General features: G+C 33.7%; 1 long non-coding RNA gene across 1 annotated transcript; it reads right to left on the bottom strand.

Moving 5' to 3' along the window:
• Positions 1 to 1,405: 1,405 nt before the first annotated feature.
• On the bottom strand, positions 1,406 to 20,543 carry LOC122221723. The gene is made up of 5 exons (XR_006203412.1): positions 20,397 to 20,543; positions 6,012 to 6,141; positions 2,978 to 3,106; positions 2,274 to 2,313; positions 1,406 to 1,528 (listed from the first exon to the last, which is right to left on the bottom strand). It is a non-coding gene; the product is annotated as an uncharacterized LOC122221723 (long non-coding RNA).
• Between the last annotated feature and the right edge of the window lie 98 nt (positions 20,544 to 20,641).

Below are 20,641 nucleotides of genomic sequence, written 5' to 3'. Positions count from 1 at the left end.
ATGATCCAACAATGCCACAGCTAGAAATCTATCTTACAGAATTAGGAGCCCAAGTGTATAATATATATGCATAAAATGTTATGTATTAAAATATACATATATATATATATATATATATATATATATATATATATATATATATATAATATTTAATCTGAATTTACCAAGATGGAGAAATGGATAAACCCATTAGGATATGTACATCAAATGAAAAGTCTGTAGAGAAACTACATTTATTGGGTTAGAAATATGTCCACAGTATATTTAATAAAAAATATAGCTGCAAAAACCATAATGTCTTATTTGTAAAATAAATTGCACATAAACTGTATGAGCTTAGAAATATTAACTGTAGCATAACTGATTAATGCTTGTTACACCTAGGAAGTAGGAATGAAAGATGAAGGATGAATGACCAAATTTTGCTTTAAACTGTTTAATAATCCTATTATTGGCCCTATTTCAGTGTACTATGTGTCAAACCTGTCTACTAAGACAAGTTAGGCAATGCAGATAGTAGTTCCCTGATTACAATACAGTTTATGTTTTAGAAGTAGTCAATTAAAACTTCCAATAAACACAGCCATCTGTATTAAGCCTATTTAGATTAAACAGAAAACAAATAAAAGTCAGGATAATGTGAATAAAAGTGAAATATCTTGGTTGCCTTGAGTTCTTTACTCCAATTTCAAAATTCCAGTGATACCAATAAAATTATAGAACCATGTGTTCTACAGGATGGCATTGCCAAGGCTAAAAATGTCAGTTAAAGAGTCTGGTTCTACCTTAAACAACCAGAGTTGTGACAGCATCCAAGTCTTAAATTTGGGTACTAAGGAAGAGGTCAACTATGGTCAGGCTCTGATCGTGTTCTAAAGTGAGATCTACTAGGTTGAATAAAAACTAAAACTACAGAATATCTATTTGCATGTAACACAAATGTTTTAAGAGGCTACTGTTTTAGACCAACCACTCTAACAACTGAGGGCTCATGATTCAAATGATGAAAGACACATTTTACAAATGGTATCCAAACTGGCACATGGGAGGTACTCAGCTTGTGAGATAGCCTGGTTATAATCTATGGTATGACCAAGGTGTCCATGGGGTTGCATTAATTACATTTACCACATGCAAATCTCATTCCCACTTGTAAAGTAAAACAGAGAAAAAAAAAATCAATGAAGTAAATAACAATAGAGAAAAGCTCAAGATATAGTCAGAGAACAAAGAAGTACTTAACATTCTTGGTCATTACTTGCCAAAAAGCAGACCACTTCTATTCCTGGGGAGGTTTATATTTATATTTATATTTATATTTATATTTATATTTATATTTATATTTATATTTATATCTATATCTATATTTACATTTATATCTATATTTATATTTATAACTTGTGCCCTTTGAGATACAATGATGCAATAAGATTCAAAAAGAGGGAAATAACAACATCAATTTGGCGATGCTGTGGATGGAACCACTGCAGGAAGGTATCTATGATCCTCTTGTATACTTGTTCACCACCTAGGATAGTACAGAGGGAGAGATTGCAAATGAAAATAAACAACAGGTTATCACAAAGCCATTCATCAGGACAAATGGATATCATCTTCTAGCATTTTAGTGATATTTCATGAAAAACAATTCCTATGATCCTAATGCTAAATATCTCCAAACTACAAAAACCAGGTATATTTACTGTAGGAAAATGATGAAACTATAATTTTACTTCTTCAATCATTCTACTAGATTTTGAGTACCAATCTTATATTCCAAATTATTTTCATGTCATTTAACCTTATTTCATTCTTTGAACATTTCTCGTGTAACTACTTAGTGCTAATATATATTATCCATTCAGGGTTAAAAAATAAAAGATAAAGGTACAAAGAAATACTACAAATGTGCTCTGTAAATTTCATAGTGTTTCATAGAAACCTTTCCAAAAAACAAAATCCATTATCAGAGTACCCACATATACATTATCCCTGCTTTCCCGAAAGCTTATTGTGCAGTGTCTGATGATCCTAATAGAAGATGGCCCTAACAGAAGAACACTTCTATTTCAGTTTCAATAAGTGTTGCTTACTAACAAGATATAATGACAAAACCCTAGGTTTAACTATTACATCAAAATAATCAGTTATACCAACATAAAAAGTTTGATGAAAAAAAAAAGGTACTGTCCAATAACTCAAATAAGAATGTATTCCATCAATACACCCAAAAAGATCAGTTAAAATCAGGGTATTGGTGTTAATGCTCTTACCTGTGGTCAAAGTCTCTTTGGTCCTTGCTTATGAAACATGCTTGTGAAAGAAAGAAAAAAATGCTTGAAAATATCTGAAAAAAAAATCTTCATTCACTCATCAAATGAAAGGGTGTTAAGAAGGTACTTCTTTAGAGTAATAGTGGAATATTCCTCAACTCTTGTCTATCCATCTTATCTGATATTAGGAATACCCTAAATCATGCATCTGGAAATAAAAGTCAACTTCCTGCTATCATTAAGACCCATATTATTCGCAGCAAATTATACTTCCAAATATATTTTCTTTCTGATGCCTTTCTATCCTTTTACTTTTTACCCCTACCTGCCTGACTTCCTTGACTCCCTTTATCCATCCATTACTAATGTATTTATTTCAAAACGTTTAATATTTAAATGAATTTAAAATTTACTGAGTATACTGACAGAGATTATAGTCTCTGGATAACATTACATTTTATGGCAAGAGTAGGTAAGAGTAGTAAGTAAAAATCTACATAATCTATATATCAACATTGTCTCAATATATAATAGCTTTTTAAAAATATCTTATATTCCATCTAATTGGCAATCATTCCACAATTTGACAATCCTATGCTTTATCGAATTCATAAATGGTTTGGGATCTTAAAATAGGAAAAACTGATTCCACATCAAACTGGTCAAATATAAACAAATAGTATACCAGTGTTACTGATTCTTACCAGCACTGTTGAAGAATGAAGTCCACAGAAATGATAAACAAGTATAAGAATTTGGATTGATATGGAAATGTCAGGTAGTGAAGCATCTAAAATGTCTCACTTCTTAAGCTGGTAACACCTCAGTTAAAACTGTGGAAAATATGGGGAAATTGTCATATATACAATGACCACCATAAAATACGTAAGGTAAAGCTGACTCTTTGATCAACCTCACAAAAGACCTCAAGTTATTAAATAATATACAAAAGTCGGTATAATAGAAACTACTCTCATAAACTCACTCCAATTGTTCTTTCATTTCTTTTTGTTTTGCTCTTTTTAAAAATTTAGGGATACCTGTGAGGCTCAGTTGGTTAAGACTCTGACTTCAGCTCAGGTCATGATCTCACAGTTGCTGAGTTTGAGCCCTGTGTCGGGCTTTGTGCTGACACTTGGGAGCCTGGAACCTGCTTTGGATTCTGTGTCTCCCTCTCTCTCTGCCCCTCCCCTGCTTGTGCTCTGTCTCTCTCTCTCAAAAATAAATATTAAAAAAATTAAAAATAAATAAAAATTTATTATTGCAACAATATGAGAAAGCAACCACTAATTTTTTTTCTAATTTTTAAATAATTAGCCTATTCCCTCAATAGTCCCTCCATTTTTTCCATTCAACTTTACATGGTTATTTTATTATATTAGTCTATTCTTCCAATGATAAAATTTCTGTACCACCGCTTCTTGAATCAAACCATCTATCCATCAATGCATCTATCAAGTCACTCTGAAAACATCAACAATGCTAGCACACTCATGCAATCCATTTATCTGTGCATTGATTCCTATATTGATCCATTACTCTAATCATCCATATCTATACCTATTAATCTAAACATATATCCGTACACGACGCATGCACCCAACATTCCAGTCTGAAATCCAAATTCTAACCTCTAAGTATCTAACTATCTACACCTTCACTGAATATCAAGTCCACCAATCCATATATATCTCCAGTATTTTTCTGAAAATTTTTTGAAAACATTAATTCTTGATTCTTGCATCTAGCCATCCACTTAATATTCTAGTTTCCATCCATTCTTTCAGCCCAATGTTGAACTAATTCATATATTGCTCTGCCCTCAATTACATAAAGAAATAGTTCCTGGGGTGCCTGGGTGGCTCAGTTGGTTGAGCGGCCGACTTCGGCTCAGGTCATGATCTCGCGGTCCGTGAGTTCGAGCCCCGCGTCAGGCTCTCTGCTGACAGCTCAGAGCCTGGAGCCTGTTTCAGATTCTGTGTCTCCCTCTCTCTGACCCTCCCCCGTTCATGCTCTGTCTCTCTCTGTCTCAAAAATAAATAAACGTTAAAAAAAATTAAAAAAAAAAAGAAATAGTTCCTTACACACACTTTTCCAGCCTTCTATTAAAATACCCTTCTTGGAGCACCTGCGTGGCTCAGTCTCTAGATTTTGGTTTAGGCCATGACTCCAGGGTGGTAGGATGGAGCTCTGCATTAAGGCTCAGTGCAGAGTGTGGAGCCTGCATAACATTCTCTCTCTCTCTCTCTCTCTCTCTCTCTCTCTCTCTCTCTCTCTGCCCTTCTCCCCCACACATGCTCTATTTCTAAAACAAACAAACAAAAATATGCCATCTTGCATCCACTAATTTTTAAATCCACCTAAGTGGACACTATGCAAAAATTTCATTCCTCATTCTCACATTCTTCATTCTATCTATCCACCCCTATAAACAAGTTTTAAACCGTCAATCCATCCCTCCATTCTATGTATTCATTCACCAATCCTTGAATTCTTGCACGTAACTTATCCATTTATATTAGTCACTTTCAAGTTACAGCAACTTCAAAATCTTACTGGCTTAACAAAACAAACATTAACTTCTTACTCATGAAAAGACCTTTGTGGGTCTGATCCATAAAAGTAGCTTTGCCCCATATGACACCTCATTGTTACAGGTCATTCTCCCTTGTGGCATCTCTAATTCAAAACATTATTCTATGATCATCACAAGTAGGAGATTAAGGAGAATCTCATAAAAGCTACTCAAGTCTTCCCCCAAGACTTAATTTGACTGAGTTTTAGTACCTAAGGAACTAAAAAATCTGATTGTTTACAACTTAAAATGACCTTTAGGCCCCAACTCTCTCTGAATAGAAAAGCTCTGCACCTCCCTTAGAGAATGTATCTCACACCACCTATCTTAAAAATAATTATGCAGGGTAATAGGTATGGACAATATGTCAACAGGCTGATACAGTGTCAGGAAGAACAAAGGACAAGTGAGCATCTTCCAAGTACTAGTAAAATGTTCTCCCTCCTCACAATATCATAATAGATAGTATCTTCCAATGAATATGTATCTTGCATTCTATCCTTTATATTTTGCAGCTTTTATTATGGTTGCCTTATCCTTGCTCCATACTTGAACACTGGGAAGTTAGGTACAAATAACTTCTTTTTTTAAAGTTCCTATATCTCTGGACCAAGAATAGGCAAACTGACACACAGATCAGTGCAAATAACCTGATTCCAGTGCACAACTGAGAGATATTGGGACTGTTAGCCAGGTGATTCCTTATTTTTGTTCCCACTGAGAAGGGTGTAAAGTTTAATGTGCATGTTGAAAGTAAAACCAATATGTGAAGCCAGAGAGGTGTCATTTGGTAGATGTTACTATTGTTTAATAAGTTCTTTCTACTCTCTTTGAAAACATGGAGGAAATACAGTTTGTAAACCTTCTAAGTTTACCTTCTAAAACGTGTATGATTGATTTCTTTTATCTAAGAAAACACTTGTAAAGAAATTATTTCATGAGTTACTTGCAATTTTCCATGTTATCTCTCCAAGTGACAAAAAAACATAAAATTTTATGCTGTGATGGAAGCGACAGGAGATTATCACTGTTTGTGACATTTGGCCTACCAATAATTGCCATGAACCTATGACCCCTAACAAATTCTTGTCACTGTGAGATATTTATCTTTGCGATTTAAAGTAACTCAGATTTAGCAATTAACCTTCCCTGAATCCACCTACCTATATATTCTTTTAGGCCCATATCCATCAAATCATTCATTCTTGTGTCCATCTATTAATCAGTTCATTTTGCATTATCACTTTATATCCACAGTATCTTATCCACACTCCCTTCCACTCTTGCATTAACCTATATATACACGATAAAGAAGATGTAATATATATAATTACTCAGCCATCAAAAAGAATTAAATCTTGCTATTTACAATGATATGGATGGAGCCAGTGTGTATAAAAGTCAGAGAAAAATACCATATGATTTCACTCGTGTAATTTAAGAAGCAAAACAGATTAACATATTGGAAGGGAAAAATAAAAGATAGGGAAGCAAACCATAAGACTCTTAACTCATGAGAACAAACGGAGGGTTTATGGAGGGAGGTGGGCGGGGACAGGCTAAATGGGTGATAAACACTGGACGTTATATTTAAATATTTAAGTGATGAATCACTAAATTCTATTCCTGAGACCAATGTTACCCTATATATTAACTAGAATTTTAATAAAAACTTGAAGCCCAAAAATAATCCTACATATACACTAACACATTTATACATGTATTCCATCCCTGAATATTAAATTATATATATCCTTGTTTCTTTTTAATTTTTTAAGCTTATTTACTTTGATGGGGGTGGCAGAGAAAGGGAAACAGATTGATGAGGGGCTCAAACTCATGCACCATGAGATCATGAGCTGAGCAGGAACCAAGAGTCGGTCGCTTAATTGACTGAGCCACCCAGGTGCCCCTATATCCTTGTTTCTTAATTGTATCCAGAAGGCATTTCTGAATTCATCCATCAAAACATGCATGAAGTTGTCCATTTAAATAGAGAGAGAGAGAGAGAGAGAGAGAGCAAGCACCAAGCAGGGGTGGAGAGAGAGAGAAAGGGAGTGAGAGAATCCCAAGTAACCTGTATGCTCAGAATGTAGCCTGACACAGGGCTCGATCTCAGAGTTCATGAGATCAAGACCTGAGACAAAAATCAAGAGTCGGATGCTTAACCAACTGAGCCACCCAGCTGCCCCAGTATCATCTATTCTTTATTCCATCCATCTTCCTGACCTAATGACATCAGTATATCCTTCATGCATCCATTACTTGATTAACCAGTTCTCACATTTATGCAATCGTCCCATGAAGTAATCTTAGTTTTGCCAATTCCACTCAGTGATCAACCAGCTAGGTAGGCATAACTCACTACAGTGGAGAGTACTAAATAGGCCCTCAAGTATTTGATTAAATCAACTTCTTTTTCACTAATGGACATCAAAATAGCCTCACCACAGGATTAACCTCAAATGACCTATTTTAAAGCCTTTGCATAGTTGTGATGAGCACCAGATGTTATATGTGTCCAATCACTAACTTGTACACCTGAAACTAATACTGATTGTATGTTAACTGGAATTTAAATTAAAAACTAAATTAATCAATTAATAAAATTTTCACATAGAATCTCAGGTATCTCTATTAGGACTTTGCAATATTGACCAAATCCTTTAAGAGCTACCTCAAATCATTCTGAAAGATAATGAAAGGAGAAAGCTCAGGATTTGGGAAATGTTCATTACACACACACACACACACACACACACAAAAATACCACCTTTACCCTTATACGACTTTTAAAGGAATACCTATTATTTTCTCAGGATACTGACAAAATCACCAAAACCTTGAATTCCTACCTAAATTGAAATTTAACCAATACTTTTATTTCTAACTCTATTCCATAAAACACCATTACATAACTAATTCTCACATCCAATGTCCTATTTATCAGAATTATTTTGAAAGCCCTGTACTATTTTCAGATAGCACCTATGTACCAGAAACAAAGACCATTAACAGTTGTGATAAAATCACCAGAAATACCATTTTGCTCTCATCACTTCCTATAGCCCAATACTATTTTATACTTATATCCCCAAAATTATTATATAGTAACTTACATATATTCATCAATCCATTATAAGGTTGTATGTAACTATAAGATGACTACTTAATTCCTATCCATAAAAGTTTTACATTTTATAATCCCAACATCATATGATTTTGCCAGATTCCCCTTCTTTCAGATTGCTGAAAGAGACTGCTGTCAAACGTATTGACTTACTATAAATCTGACAGTTGAGAAGATCATTATATCCTGGTTGTATTTTCCATTGTAATTATAAGAATATCCAAGAGTACTTCTTCATGATTAATAACAATTTACATTTCTTCTATAAACTGTTAAAATAACTTACTTATATTTTATTGGTAGTTTTCTTCCCTCTATTAGAATCTCTTATATTAATTAGGGATTTCAGCATTCTTATTACATATATCTCTTTAATTATCAATTGGCATTTACTTTGCCCATTGCTATTTAACATCAAATTTATCACTTTCTTTCTGAACAATTCCAGAATTTGAATAACCTGAAATAAAATTTTCCTCCCTCCTAGGATAAAGAGAAATTAAGTTTACCATGTTCTGTAATTCTGATATTTCTTTAGTTTTAATTAAAACCCCTGAATCACTTAAAGTTCCTCCTGTTCTATATCAGCAGAAATAGGACACATTTTATGTTTCTGCATTTGACTAACAATTTCCTCCAATGATTTCAGGTAACCCCACTGCAATATCTTCTAATGCTACTGTCAACATCTGGATTTTCTATACTTTTGTATTACTGTGCATTCAAGTACCTGCCAATAACAGTTTTCTAATTGCATTGCTAGCCATTTCATCTTTCATTCCTATTCTATATAGTTTTCCTCATATTTATCGCTCAAATTTATAACCAAAATGTCTAACTCAAAAAATGAATTTTTAAAAAATCAAAATTGTATTTTAAATTCCCTCATAAGTTACTTCTTAATTTATGATGCTAAAACTTAAGATAAACTCAATTATCATTGCCAATTTTAAAAATTCAACTCTGAAAAATATTAGGTACATCCTGCCTTTTGCAGTGATAGATATGAGGAACAGATGTATTGAGAGCAAGATTCTTCTTTGACATATTTACTGCATATAAAAATATCTGAATCACCTTAGAGGAACCAGATAGCCTGTCTTTATACACACTCTCATAAATATAATGCCATTCTTAGCCTGGAAAAGAGCCTTTTATTTGATGTACTGGACCATAGTGAATTTAATTAATAATACTTCTGGCTTATCACCTTAGTATTAAAAAATATGCCTTTAATGTTTACAAAAAAAGTGATATAACTGGAGCAAGAAGGTGGATAAGAGAGAAGGAAACAATAAGCAAAGAAATGGTATTGGTACTTTAAAAAGCTAACCAAATGCCATTATTATTTCATTCATATGTGTAATTTAAGAAACAAAACAAAGGAAGAGACAAACAGGAAAACAAAATGGACCCTTAAATATAGAGAACAGATGGTTAACAGAGGGGAGGTGGGTAGGGGGATTGGTGAAATAAATGAAGGTGACTAAGAATACACTCAGTGTAATGAGCAGTAAGTAATGTATAGAATTCTGCAATCATTATATTGTACATCTTAAATTAACATAACACTGTACGTTAACTAGAATAAAAAATCATATTTAAAAGGAAGCAAATTGAGAGTATAAATATACCTCCAGATTCTTTTCTGTCCACTGTTCCTGTTTCTAACTTATCCACATTAGAAACAGTCATTTCTTCATGGAAAATGATAGAGAAACAAAGTGCTCCTGTACTTTTCCCTAATCAGAAATCTTTCCTCTATTTTCTACTCATGAAGGCAAAGAAGTGGGGTTGAACATGTAAGACAAAATGTAAACAGACTTAAAGATGGCAGGGGATAGCACTAAACATTCAATGTAGAATATTCTGTGACTTCTACTCTGAAACAAACATAAAAAAGTGCTATCATTCATAACTAAATGAAAGAAATTAAACACTCCTTTCTGGGTGTCTCTTGATAAAGCTTATTGTCTTCCCAACAGACCATAGAAAAATAGAAAATAACAAAATAAGATCTTACATTGAATGAAGACGAAAGACCACATGTGAGCATACAGAAAGCAGTAAAAATAATTATTTCTGTAAAAATTAGTCAAGGGATTCATAAAACAAAAGGATGTAAAATAGGATATCAAATATATGAAACCTGGAGGGGAGAGGAGTAAATAATGAGTTTAACATTAAGCGACCATGAGGCTTAATGTAGACTGCTATAGGCAGAAGATGGCATATATAAACCAACGGTAACCACACATTAAAACATAAAAGTAATAGATATGAAAAACATAAATGTAACAAACCCAGGAACATCTTAAAACCAAAAAATCAAAGAAAAAGATGAGAATAAACCTACAGAAACTATTAAAATCTTGAGAACAAGCAGTAACCTCTTTGACATAAGTCATAGTAACTTCTTATTAGATATGTCTCCTGAGGAAAAGGAAACAAATGCAAAAATAAATTACTGAGACTAAACCAAAACAAAAAGCTTCTGCACAGTGAAGGAAACAGCAAAACTAAAAGGCATCCTACAGAATGGGAGAAGATATTTGCAAATAACATATCTGACAAAATGGTTAATATCCAAAATCTATACAGAACTCATGAAACTCAACACCCAAAAAATGAAAAGTCCAATTAAAAAATGGACAGAAGATATGAATAGACGTCCTCAAAAAATTAAAAATAGAACTTTGCTACAATTCAGCAATTGCACTACTGGGTATTTTCCCAAGAATACAAAAATACAATTGAAGGGATACATATGCCACAATGTTTATAGCAGCATTATGAACAATAGCTAAACTATGGAAAAAGCCCAAGTGTCCATCAAATAATAAATGGATAAAAGACATGTGGTGTGTATACACAATGGAATATTAGCCACAAAAAAGAATGAAATCTTGCATTTGCAACCACATGGATAGGGCTAGAATGTATTATGCTAAGCAAAATAAGTAAAAGACAAATACTATATGATTTCACTCATGTGTGGAATATAAAAAATAAAACAAATAAGCATACGGAAAAGAGAGAGAGAGAGAGAGTCAAACAAACAGACTCTTAAGTATAGACAAAAACTGATGGTTATAAGATGGGAGGTGGATGGAGGGTTGGGTTCAATGGGTGATAGGAATTAAGGAGGGCACTTGTGATGAGCACCAGGTATTGCACGGAGATGCACAATCACTAAACTGCACACCTGAATCTCATATTAGATTGTACATTAACTGGGATTTAAATAAAAACCTAAACCCACAAAACAATAAAATGACAAAGAAGTTAGTTCTATGTATCACTATTTACTTTAAACGTAAATGGACTAAAAGCTCCAATCAAGAGACAAAGGGTATCACAGTAGATGTAAAAATAAGACCCAGGGGCCGCTGGCTAAGTTGGCAGAGCATGTGACTCTTGATAGTTGAGTTTTAGACCCATGGGCATAGAAATTACTTTAAAAAATAAAACATCAGCAATCCCTATCGAAATATGACCAGCATTCCTCACAGAGCTAGAAAAAATAATCCTAAAATTTGTATGGAACCAGAAAAGACCCCAAATAGCCAAAGCAATCTTGAAAAAGAAAACCAAAGCTGGAGGCATCACAATCCCAGACTTCAAGTTGTATTCCAAAGCTCTTATCCTCAAGACAGTATGGTACTGGCATAAAAACAGACACTCAGATCAATGGAACAGAATAGAGAACCCAGAAATGGACCCACAAACGTATGGCCAACTGAACTTTGACAAAGCAGGTAAAAATATGGAGAAAATGTTTCTGGGAAAACTGGACAGCAACATGCAGAAAAATGAACCTGGACCACTCTCTTACACCTTACACAAAAATAAACTCAAAATGGATGAAAGACCTAAACGTAAAACAGGAAGCCATCAAAGCCTCCTCCCCTAGAGGAGAAAGCAAGCCAAAACCTCTTCAACCTCGGTCACAGCAACTTCTTACTCAATACATCTACAGAGGCAAGGGAAACAAACAAAAATGAACTATTGGAACCTCATCAAAATAAAAAGCTTCTGCACAGCAAAGGAAACAATTAGCAAAACTAAAAGGCAACTGACAGAATGGGAGAAGATATTTGCAAATGACCTATCAGATAAAGGGTTAGTGTTCACACTGTATAAAGAACTTATCAAACTCCACACCCAAAAAACAAATAATCCAGTGAAGAAATGGGCAAAAGACAGGAATACACTTCTCCAAGGAAGACATCCAGATGGCCAACAGACACATGAAAAAATGCTCAACATCGCTCATCATCAAGGAAATACAAATCAAAACCACAGTGAGATACCACCTCACACCTGTCAGAATGGCTTACCATTAACAACAGATGTTGGCGAGGATGCCGAGAAAGAGGATCTCTTTTGCATTGTTGGTGGCAATGCAAGCTGGTGCAGCCACTATGGAAAACAGTATGGTGGTTTCTCAAAAAACTAAAAACAGAGCTACCCTATGACGCAGTAATTGCACTGCTAGGTATTTATCCAAGGGATACAGGTATACTGTTTCAAAGGGGCACATTCACTCCAATGTTTATAGCAGCACTATCGACAATAGCAAAAGTATGGGAAGAGAGCCCAAATGTCCATCAATGGATGAACGGATAAAGAAGATGTGGTGTGTGAGTGTGTGTGTGATGTGTGTGTGTGTATATATATATACATATGTTTTCCATACACACACACACACACACACACACACACACACACACACACACACAAGTAAGTACTACTGGACAACCAAAATGAATGAAATCTTGCCATTTGCAACTATGTGGGTAGAACTGGAGGGTATTACGCTAAGCGGAATTAGTCAGAGAAAGACAAATATCATATGACTTCATTCATATGATGATTTTAAGATATAAAACAGATGAACATAAGGGAAGGGAAGCAAAAATAATATAAAATCAGGGAAGAGGACAAAACATAAAAGACTCTTAAATATAGAGAACAAACAGGGTTGTTGGAGGGATTGTGGGAGGGGAATAGGTTAAATGGGTAAGGAGCATTAAGGAATCTACTCCTGAAATCATTGTTGCACTATATGCTAACTAACTTGGATACAAATTAAGTAATTAATTAAAAATAAAATAAAAATAAAAATTCTAAAAAACTAAAAATTAAGTAAATAAAAATTAAAAATTAAAAAAATAAGACCCATCTATATGCCATCAAGTGACACATTTCAGAAAGTCACCCGCAAATTAAAGTGAGGGGATGGAGAAAATGTATGTAAGTGGATATCAAAAGAAAGAGTAGCAGTACTCACTATAGTGGACAAAATGGACTTTAAACCAAAGTATTAACCTATTATTCTCAGTGTATTATAAAACAGAAAAGAAAGGAAAACTTCCAAATTCATTGTAAGAGGCCAGCATTACCCTGATACCAAAACCAAGACTCCACTAAAAAGGAGAACTATGGGCCAATATCCCTGATTAACATGGATGCAAAAATTCTCAGTAAAACACTAGCAAATGAATCTGACAATACATGAAAAAAATCATTTCATCACAATCAAGTGAGAGTAATTTCTGGGTTGCAAGGTGGCTCGACATTCACAAATCAATCAACGTGATGCACCACATTAATAAAAGAAAGGATGAGAACCACATCATCATTTCAATAGATACAGAAAAATTATTTGACAAAGTACAACACATCCATTCATGTTAAAAAAAAAAAAAAAAAAAAAAACCTCAACAAAGTAGGCATGGAAGGAACATACCTCAACGTAATAAAGACCATCTATGAAAACACCGATAGTTTACAGTAAGGAACAAGACAGGATGCTCACTCTCACCACTGTTACTTAACATAAGGGAGGTTCTATCCTCAACAATCAGACAACAAAAATAAAGGAACCCAAAACCCAAATTAGCAAGGAAGAAGTAAACCTTTTACTATTTGCAAATGACATGATACTCTATACAGAAGACCCAAAAGGCTCCACCAAAATACTGCTAGAACTGATAAATGAATTCAGTCAAGCTGCAGGATATGAAAGCTTTGTATGGAAATCTGTTGTCTTTCTGTATGTCAATAATGAAACAACAAAGAGAAATTAAGGAATCAATCCCATTTACAATTTTACCAAAAACAATAAGATACCTAGGAACAAACTTAACCAAAGAGGTAAAACACCTATTCTGTGAAAAGTGTAAAATGCTGATGGAAGAAACTGAAGATGACATATAAAGAAATGGAAAAAACATTCCATGGTCATGGATTGGAAGAATGAATATTGATAAAATGTGTATACTACCCAAAGCAATATGCACATTTAATGCAATCCCTATCAAAATACCATTAACATTTTTCACCAAACTAGAACAAATAATCCTAAAATTTTTATGAAAATACAAAGACCCAGAATAAACCAAAGCAATTCTGAAAAAGAAAAGCAAACCTGGAGTCATCACAATTCTGGCCTTCAAGGTGTATTAAAAATCTGTAGTAATCAAAACAGTATGCTACTAGCACAAAATCAGACACACAGAAAAGTAGAACAGAATAGAAAACAAACCCACAACTATATGGTCAGTTAATCAACAAAGCAGGAAAGAGTATCCAATAGAAAAAGACAAGTTTCTCAAATGGTGTTGCACAGCAACATGCAAAACAATGAACCACTTTCTTACACTACACACACAAAAAATAAACAAAAAATGAATTAAATACCTACATGTGAAACCTCAAACCATAAAAATCCTAGAAGAGAACACAGGCAGTCACTTCTTGGGCATTGGCCGAAACAACTTTTTTTTCTAGACAAGTCTCCTGAGGCAAGGGAAACAAAAGCAAAAATAAACTATTGGGATATATTTTAAACCTTCTGCATAGTGAAGGAAACCATCAATTAAACTAAAAGACAACTTACTGAATGGGAGAAGGTATCTGCAAATGACACACCCGATAAAGGGTTAGTATCCAAAGTATAAAGAAGTTATACAACTTCACATACAGACACACACAAAAATAATCCAATTAAATAATTACAGAATTCATGAACATACATTTCCCCAAAAGAGACACACAGTGAGGCACCCAGGTACCTCAGTTGGTTAAGTGTCCAACTTCAGCTCTGGTCAAGATCCTACAGTTCTTGAGTTCAATCCCTGCATCAGGCTCTCTGCAGTCAGCAAAGAGCCTGCCTAAGATCCTCTGTCCTTCTCACCCTGTCCTTTTCCCGCTTGCTTCTGCTCTCTAAAATGAACGTTAAAAAAAAAAAAAAAAGGACACACAGATGGCCAACAGACACATGAAAAGATGTTCTTCACTCATCATCAGGAAAATGTAAATCAAAACTACAATGAGAGGGGCACCTGGATGGCTCAGTTGGTTAAGCATCTGGCTCTTGATTTCAGCTCCAGTCATGATCTCCCAGTTCATGGACTCTAGCCCACGGATTTGGGCTCGATGCTGTCAGAGAAATCTTCTTGGGATTCTCTTTCCCTCCTCCACTCACACATTCTCTCTCTCAAAGATAAACATTAAAAAAAAAACTACAGTGAAATATCAGCACACACCTGTCAGACGGACTAAAACGAACAACATAAGAAACAGCAAGTATTTGGAAGAATGTGGAGAAAAAGGGACTCTCTTGCACTGTTGGTTGGAACGCAAACTGGTACACCCAATGGAGGTTCATGAAAAAGATAAAAATAACTACCCTACAATCTAAAAATCGTATTACTGGTATTTAGCCAAAGAATACAAAAACAGTAAATCAAAGAGACACATGCGCCCCTATGTTTTTTTCACTATTATTTACAATGGGCAACATATGGAAGCAGGTCAGGTATCTTTACTGATGAACGGATAAAGATGCGGTGTGTATGCATATGTATGTATGCGTGTATATTTATGTATATATACATATGCATACACACATCTTTACATATATACTATATACATATATATAAAATGAATTACTCAGCCATCAAAAAGAATGAAATCTTGCCATCTGCAACAATGTGGTTTGAGCTATAGAGTACTTTGGTAAGCAAAGGAAGTCAGAGAAAGACAAATACCATATTCTTTTCACTCATAAGTGGAATTTAAGAAACAAACAAGCAAAGGGAAAAGGTGAGAGGGACAACCCAAGACTCTTTTAACTGTAGAGAACTGATGGTTATCAGAAAGGAAATGGATGATGGGAATTGAGTGCACTTCTTGTGATAAACTCTGATGTTTGGAATTATTGAATCCCAATACTGTCCACCTGAAACTAATATAACAATCTATGTTAACTATAATGTAATTAAAATATTTAAAATTCATAGTGTTCTTAAAATGAATTACTAAATACTGTATTACAATCAAAAAGATTCCTATAAGTGACTAAAGAATTAATAAAACCAAACTGATATGACATTTAAATCTAACAGGATTTGGGGGAAAATATTAAACCCTACCACAGGGATGCCATATACTACTTGTAGAATTAGAAGTGTGATAATTTTAAAAGGCAAATAATCTGATTTCTTCCAAACATAAATAGAAATTATGAAAGTTAAAAAAGAGACACAGAGATGAGGGGCACCTAGGTGGCTCAGTCAGTGATGTGTCTGGCTCTTGGTTTCAGGTCAGTTTATGATCTCACAGTTCATGAGTTCAAGCCCCACACTGGGCTCTGCACTGACTGTGGAGCCTGCTTGGATTCTCACACTCCCCTCCCCTTCTTCCCCTTTCCCACTCATGCAGGTAAATGCACATGTGCCCTCTCTCTCTCTGAAAATACATAAATAAACTTTAAAAAGAAAAAAAGAGGTGGGGTGCCTGCATGGCTCAGTCAGTTAAGCGTCAGACTTCAGCTCAGGTCAAGATCTCATGATTCATGTGTTCGAACCCCACTTCGGGCTCAGAGCCTGGAGCTGCTTTGGATTCTGTGTCTGCCACTCTCCCTATCCCTCTCCTGCTCCTGTGCGTGTGCATTCTCATTCTCTCTCTCTCTCTCTCTCTCTCTCAAAAATAAACATCTAAAATAAAAAAAAAGAGTCATTGCAAATTCAAAGAGAACTACAGATTAACAAACCAAGTGGAATGGAATGCATAACTATTCAAGTGCTGATTTGAACAATAACTATTTTCAAAACCTGTTTGAATGATTTTTAATCTATAAATAATTCAGAGTACTTTAGGTATCCAGCTGTGATACACCATAAAAGGATTTATTACATTTCATATATTTAAAAACATATAATTTTTATTTTTGGAAGAGACAGTGTGAGCAGAGAAAGTGCAGAGAGACAGAAATAGACAAAGGATCCAAAATAGGCTCCAGGCTAACAGCAGAGAGCCTGATGTGGGATTCTAACTCACGAACCAAGAAATCATGACCTGAGCTGAAGTCAGATGCTCAACAGATTGAGCCACTCAGGCGCCCCTCCATTTTACATTTTTTAGCAGGTAGCATAATGATTATCTTTTAAAAGTAATGGGGTCCACAAATCTTGAGACTCAACAAAATACATGAGAATAAATTATAAAAGAAAACTAGGCCTTAGTTATTTTTTTCTAGGATGGGACATGTTAAGTACATATCCATATTCTATTTGGGACACAGTGTATGAAATACTCTTGCAAAATTGATAGAATGGTCAAATATTCAATATGTAATGAAACAAAAAAAGAAAACAGATCAAGACATCAACAGCAAGTCATTTAGTGGTTCCTAAAAGAGATAGAATTACAGATCTGTAACAACAGTGAACCTTTCACAATCACTTATATAGTACTCTGTACATTGGAGACAATGCCTCTTTCCAAGCACCTCTAATACATTTAGAAATATGAGCTATACTTTTGTTATGGTCTACATAAATATACAAGTATTTATGCATAATTTATAAAGGTATTTATACATTCTATAAATGTTTCTAGATAGTTATAGATAGGTAGGTATGTGACAGAGAATGTATGAAAGAGACAGACACAAAGAAAACCTCAAAGCAGAAATAACCTGGACCACATTAGCTCACCAAAATACATGTAATACACTAGAAATAGTAGGTAAAATCATTATGAATGTAACAGAAAAATATAAAGTTCTTCCAAAATGAAATGAATTGCAAAAGATTAAATATTTTAAAAAAATATTTAACACATATGAAACAAAAAAGCATGGGAAAATGTCCTATATTAAGGGATTAAAAGATTTAGTATTAAGAATAAATACTAATAACCAAAAATAAGATACAAATGGCCTAGATAAAAATGCATGGTGCCTGCTTGGATCCAGACTTTTTCTAATTATTAGATCTTTGGAAAATATGACAAGTTTACATGAAGATTTATTTTAAAAGGCAATAAGGGATTCTACTTAATAATAGATATGATATTGTGGTTATTTAAAATTATGATGTATATGCATACAAAAAATTCAAGATTGAAATATACGATTTGCAGTTCTGAATATATGGCAAAATATTTTTAATTATTCTAGTTGCTCAGCATGTGAAAACTCATTATGATTTCATTATGAATATGAAACTTTTCATAATAAAAACAGACCATACCTAAAAGAGTTAAACATGAAAATACCATATGATTCCTAGCTATTTCACTCCAAGATATATACCCAAAGAACAGGAAAACAGGGACTCAAGACATTTTCATGTCAATATTCATAGCAGTATTATTGACAATGTGGAAGTCACAAACCTTATTATTCAAAGTCAAAAAGTGGAAACATCCAAGTGTTCAAAAACAAATGTTACATATACACACTTTGGAATATTACTGAACCGTAAAAATAAATGAAGTTCTGATACATAGCTTAATTCCTAAGTACCATTCCCTATAAGGAACCAAGTATCCTTAGAGAAACTGATGGTTCCACAAGATAAGAACAAAATAAACCCAGGTACTATTAGGTGGTCAGAAAGTAAGTAAGTACTCAGGAAAGGAAATATGGACATGTTAAAAAGACACAGAAGCCACCTTAAAAGAGACCTGAATGGCCAGATGGACAACGAGATTAAAGAAAAGTAATGAATTTAATCCATGGAATAAACAAAATACCACGAGTCCACACTGAAATGAATAATTAAATATTAAATGGGGAAGGAATAACTCTTATAGTACAAAATTCCAATTAATAAAATGTAGTACTGAGAAAATTTTTAAGAATCAATTTGGCAAATGCCATAGTGTATTAATTTTTGCAGGCAACAAACATCAGTAAGTTCTAAAATTAGCAGATAAGAGTGTTACAATATTTGCAGAACCTTTTCCTACTGATACTAATTATGTAACAGTATGTAATAAAAGTAATAGCAGTAGTCACAAGACATACAATAGTATGTGATCCCTAGTGATGTACTGAGAAGGGAGTACCACTTCTATAGCAATCTCATCAAACATGCATAACCTCCAGTCCAATGATGAAAATCACACAAGCCCATACTGATTAACATTAATAGTTGGATATTTTGTCAACTCTTCAAAAGGATCAAAATTATGAAAACCAAAGAAAACTGGGCAACTGTCCCAAGCAGAAGGACATTAAAGAGACTTTAACAACTACATGCAATGTAGGATTCTATTTTCAATCATGGATTATAAAAAGATCACTTAAGAGCAGTGCAGCAATTTCCTTTTGTAGATAACTGTATCATGTAAATGAAATATATTAATGTAAGAGGAGGACAGAGAGCAATTTTGCAAGCCAAAAGTTATTTCAAAATAAAAACTAAATAATTAATACTAATACTTCTTGTTTTCAGCCTATACAAGTAATACTCCAAACATTTTGGTAGAGCAGATAAACCAAATACAGACCCCTGACGAAAACAGGACAAAATATGCTGTATATTTAGGATTATATTTTCAGAAACTGCAAATAAAATTTTAACAATTATAATAGGAAAATATATATGGAATATACACACACACATACATGCACATACATACATAAAATGTAGTTCATTGAGAGCAGATGCAAGAAAGTTTAATTTTTAGCCTAATCAAGAATTATGATTGCAAGCATGATCACCTATAACACACAACAAAACATTTTATTAAACCTGTCAACAAGTTTTGTGAAAAATGCTCAAAAAAAAGAAAGCAAGTTTCCTAAAATGACCCCTAAGTAAACAAACCTTAAACTAATAGGATTAGTATTCATGATCAAGTAACCAAGGGCCCTTTTCTGCTTCCATATATTCTATTAAGAACCACGAAATAAGAAAGAAAACCAGAATTTTGGTATTTCAATTAAATACCATTAGAAAAGTAAATTAAAAAAAAGGCTTTTATATTAATAAGAAAATAAAGTAGGTTCACAATCCCCATCACATTAATAAAACTATGAAATGACTGGGAATGAATGAAAAAATATAATCTAGCATTTTCCCAACATAACAAGTTGATTAAAAATAGAAAGACATACCTTGCAGTTGGAGAGGAAGACTCAATTTTAAAAAGATCTATTCTCTCCTAATTAATCTATTAAATTTGGTGCAAATGAAATTAAAACTGCATTTTTTCCAACTTGCAAAATAATTTTAAGCATCAATTGAGAGAAAAAAATGTGACTATAGACAGGGAATATTCTGAAAAAAAGAAGAGAAATGACATAGAACTCAATGGAATAGACTAAAAATCATCAGTAATTTTAAAGTATCAATAGAAGGT

The sequence above is a fragment of the Panthera leo genome, chromosome B3, assembly GCF_018350215.1.
Source record: "Panthera leo isolate Ple1 chromosome B3, P.leo_Ple1_pat1.1, whole genome shotgun sequence".
Lineage (NCBI taxonomy): Eukaryota > Metazoa > Chordata > Mammalia > Carnivora > Felidae > Panthera > Panthera leo.
Note: the sequence above shows the minus strand (reverse complement) of the source record. Positions and strands in the feature narration are given on the sequence as shown.